The sequence below is a fragment of the Primulina eburnea genome, chromosome 1 (genome assembly GCF_022965805.1).
Source record: "Primulina eburnea isolate SZY01 chromosome 1, ASM2296580v1, whole genome shotgun sequence".
NCBI lineage: Eukaryota > Viridiplantae > Streptophyta > Magnoliopsida > Lamiales > Gesneriaceae > Primulina > Primulina eburnea.
The window spans coordinates 40239375-40244653 of record NC_133101.1 but is presented as its reverse complement, the minus strand read 5'-3'; positions in this window follow the sequence as shown (position 1 = coordinate 40244653).

Below are 5279 nucleotides of genomic sequence, written 5' to 3'. Positions count from 1 at the left end.
GTTCTGGAAATCACGTCTTGGACAGTCCATCTGGCGCTCGGGCGGTAGTTTTTTACCGCTCGGGCGCGAAGCATTCTGCCACTTTTCTTCGTTCATCACTTGAATGGTGTTCCTATGACTTCCGAACTCAATCCCATGCACCACAAACCCTTCAGCACTCTGCCCCTTGCTTGTAAGTCCTTCTTCATTGCTCATAAGTCCATGCAACGCTTCCTTGAATTTCTTCAATCGTCCCCTCGTGATTCGTCCCTCCGGCAACTCTAAAGGGTCCCATGCTTTCCTTGGGGCTTGACCACTCGTGTTCGCATCAGATCATCTTACTGCTGATCAAGAATCAGTGCTGATTCATTCTCAGTAATACACATTACCATAACAAAATCAGATAATCAGGTAAACATGTATTAAAACAGTAAGTCCTGCTAGCAATCAAAAGCAAGGAAAGAAAACTCAATCTACCCCGCTCACTTACTCCTCTCTAAGTCTAAAGGATCTATCGCTCTGATACCATCTGTTGTGGGGACCCGGACGCTAATCATATTCTTAATCATCATTGGGACAATTTAATCAATTATAATAAACAGGGTCTAAATTTTTATTTTAAAAAAAAAATTGCGGAACGTAATGGTATTCAATCTAATGTACATATCAGTATAAAAGTACAAGTCTTGTACAACAAACATCAAACTTAAACTAAGGTTCAACAACTAAATATCAAGTGCTGAATCCTATCTACAGCAATGACAAAGTCCGTAGTCTCCACTCTAATCACGATCTCTCATCATCTCCTTGACCCCTATCCTGTCCCACCTATTGCCATGCACACATACAAACACGACAACAGCAGGATAACTCCGGTGAGAAATACATCCCAGTATAAATCAACGAACATGCAATCATATAATCAATATAAAGCATGAAAAAGATATCAATAATATGTATCAAAATCTGAAAACATAATCAATATAAAACTGTCAATCAAACTCATGACTCCACGTCTCAGACTAGCCTCAATCCTAGTCTAGGGATCCCGATTTCAAGACGTTGGCATTCCTATATCGAATTTCAGTAATAGAAGAAACTCCAATTCTATTCAATATCGATATAACCAAACATCCAGTGTCTTGACCTATCCGTCACAGACTTTGGCACTTTCACCAATTCACTATCTTGTGACAATGTGCAATGTGCCAGTGACGATTCCATCACTATCGGCACCTATGTCACAAGATCACTCATCTAATACTCGTCTAATACATGCTTTCTATAAATCAATAGAACAAGCATATCAATTCAAATCAATGGACACATTAACAATAATTATGTGATTTAGGGAAACTCAAGTATATTATACTCGAGTCGTTCTCCCGGTACCACATTGACTTATACATTTCTTTTATTGCAGTTCAGATGACGTTCCTGTCTGGAATTCAAAGTCTCTCAACAATCAATCTGGCAATGACAATATCAATAGTACCATATCAATATACTACTCAAATCAATACAAATCTGATTAATCTGGATTTAACTCAAAACCAACGGCATAACGGAACAATCTCGATATCCTGGTCAATACCACATCAGCAGATAATAATTTACTATCCATAACTGATATCCAAAATAATCTGTAATCACTTCATAATTCAAATATGTTCAATATCAATCGATATACTCGGAAAAATCATAACAATTCCATAATCAATCTGTTTGTCAATCTGACTTCGATTCTACGATATCTAACATGTCAAGAACATCATATATGAATTATATTCGATTCTGACAATATCATAATTTCAAGATATATCAAAACTTGGTAAAACTTACGTCCAGTTGTAGCCTGCGTCGATAGGAACAAAGTACCGAAGTCGGATTCAAAATCAGACAGACGGATTAAAATATAAAGGCGTAAGGATTTTCTTCACAGCTTTCTCGTTCTTTTCTTCGTTTCTTTTTGCTGAGGAATGAAGTATATATATATATATATATATATGTATATATATATATATGTATATATATATATGTATATATATATATATATATATATCCTAAGTTGCATGATTAGGCTACGTGTCTCTTTTTCTTAAACTTCGGTCGGCGCTCGGGCGGTGCTAAACTACCGCTCGGGCGCGGCATTCTCTGTCCAAGCACTTTCGGATTGCACCTTTGCGCTCGGGCGGTCACAAACTACCGCTCGGGCACCGCCTCTTCTGCCCGAAACATGTTCTTATTGTACATTGGCGCTCGGGCGGTCATTTTCTACCGCTCGGGCGCCAATAGTTCTATCCAAAAATTGCACCCTTCATATGCTTTGGCCAATCTGGTCTCGGAATAACCCGTTTATAATCATGTCAATTAATCAACAAATCATTTCAGATTAACAACACTGTAAATCCCGGGCATTACAATTGAACTTGCTTGCTGTCGAAAAGAAGAAGAAAATCAAGTAAATGGTTGTACATGACTGCCGAAGGAATTATTGTACAACCTACCATTTAATCATAAATAATAAGTTCATAAAATATCTACCGTTCATTTCAAACTTTAAAAACAAATTGAACTTAAAAAAATCAACTGCTAGATCAACTTCAATGATTTTGACAACTTTTCGTGTAACAACACCACAAAATATCAGCAAATGTTTCCTCCACATAAATCATCATTTATTTAACAATTGTGGTCCCCTAACATTTCTACCACTATGCCACAATCGACCTCAGCAGAAACAACAAAAAAATCAATTAACTTTCTCACCCATGCTTCTCTCCAATTAGCTGATCCATTATAAAAGAATTGATAGTCTCAATATTTACATAATATTATCTAATGGAACAAAAAGATATGATAGTTTGAACCTCCTTGAATAAGAAGACTCACTTTTAAACATATTCATTGTAATGGTCCAAAAAAAAAAAAGCACCACGTATACGCTAAATCTCACTCCAATCTATTTCTCACAACAACACTGTGATAAAACTATAGAAAAATAGGAAGCACATCAAAATTCACACATTTTTTAAAATTTAAAACTTTACAAAGAACATAGCAATAACCGCATCAATCAATTCATGAATATATCTTGAGCAAAAATGATAATTACAAGCAAAGTTATGAATGCTAGAAAATGCACAACCAAAATCAGTACATTAACATCTATCGAAGAGATCACAAAACTAAGGTATTTTTACAAATAAGCTATTTCTTGAAACAAAAGTGGACAATTTTTTTTTTTTTGAATTACCATGAAAATTTCGAAAAACGAAATTCTGATACTGGATCTCTTCTTTCACTCGCACACATACAGGGAAGATTTGTGCACTTTTTGAGCCAAAAAAAAGTTTGCTTCAAGTTTCCTTCGCCGATCGTGGGCGTCGAGGCTGTGGGTTTTGGTGGCTAAGGAAAAACTGGGGTTTTTACAAGTCGACGGGAAGACATCAGTTTTGAGTCGCTTGTAGTTTTGAAGGAGGTGGGAAAGACATGGGTTGGAGTTTTGAAAAAAGTGGTGGAAGGCTAGGGTTGTTGTGGATCGAAGAGAAAGAGATGAGAAATAAATTGGTGGAAGAGAAAATGGTGTGGGGTGAGAGAGTTAATAAAAAATGGGGAGGAAAATGAAAAAAAAAAATTGAGGAAAGTTAAAAAAAAATTCCTCATAGCAGAAACTTTTGAAGGCAATGAAAACTGAACACAAACTTGTTTTTGTAGTTGAGAATTTTCCACCAATTTCCCCAAAAACTTACTTTTATATAGAAATTTAGTTTGTTGAAAATTATATTTTATTTTAAAATTTAATTTACGAATATTGCATGCTGAGTAGTGATACTTGTTTTAATTTTCTTCATAGATATTTTTACAGGAAAAACGCATTATTTTCCTTTACCTATATGTTTATAAAATAAAAAGATGCCACGACTCACGAGATGGGGGAATTTAATTAAAATTCCAAAATCCGCTTATTAGGCAAAAGCAGTATGTTACGGATTACCAATTGAATAACCGAATGAATTTTTGTTGTTGATGAATGATAATGGATCATACGGGTTAAATAATCACCTTTCGCAAACCCAACCACGGGGAACAGATAACCGTATCAACCACAAGTTTTGGCAAAATTTGTTTGCGACGATCTCACGGATCGAATTTTATGAGACATATCTCTTATTTGAGTCATCCATGAAAAAGTATTATTTTTTTAAGCTTAGAATATTATTTTTTATTGTGAATATCAATAGAGTTGATAAAGATTCGTGAGACCGTCACATAAAAGACATACTTACAAATTTATTTTTTGAATAAATTCAAACAAATATTGAAGCTTCGACATATATAAATAATAACAAATTAGGAATAAATGCGGAGTAAAAGAAAAGAAAGGATATTATAATGTAAATTACCTTTCTTCCATAACGATTTCTAGCTTATATTTTGAAAGGATTATTTTATACCACGTCTGAACTATTAACTTCCTATGATATGGTCAAATATTAACAATTAGATAATCAATAATATCAATTCCATAAAAATGTGGGCGACCCACCAAATCTAATGGTATCAAAGTAGAATGAGAAACACTCTAGGGGAGACAAAATCTAATGGTATCAAAATAGAACGAGAGGAGGAGAAACACTACCAATGTAACACAAACTGACCCATTTGTACACTGCCCACCCTTAAAATAATGAGTATATATGATCTAAAGTATGTGTATACCATAAATGACACATTCTCTTTCATAATTCTCTCAAAGATCTTATTTACTTGTTGGACCCTATTCGTGGGTTCTCGAATCTCATCTGAAAACCGCAAGTGATCAGCAGGAGATGCTTGCAGAATCGATAAGAGGCATGACAATATGTACATCTGATGTGGAGCCAATCTTAGTATAATTGTCCAAGGTTGACTGAGATTTTCGGAGCAACAATTCTTGCAATCTCCTACAATGGCTTTTTGCAGGACCAACAATCCTAAAATTTCCTTCTTGACAATATGTACTCAGGTAAAGGAACACAAGTCAAAATTTATTAGCGCCTGGGTTTTCTAATTGCTGTAAGAAGCATGATAACACTGGGAGCTATCCATATTCACAAATGCTGGAATGACCATATCAAGGATCATGAGGTGTGGGAAAAGACCAAGAAGCTCCGGCCATCCACTGTTAGAAAGCAATCCCTTTTATAGGAACTTGTATAGCAACAGCAATGCTTACTGCTGGTCATTCTGGAATTCCAAACGACCAGAGTATCTAACTATGTGATGAAGATAATGGTTTCAGAAATTCCAGATCAATT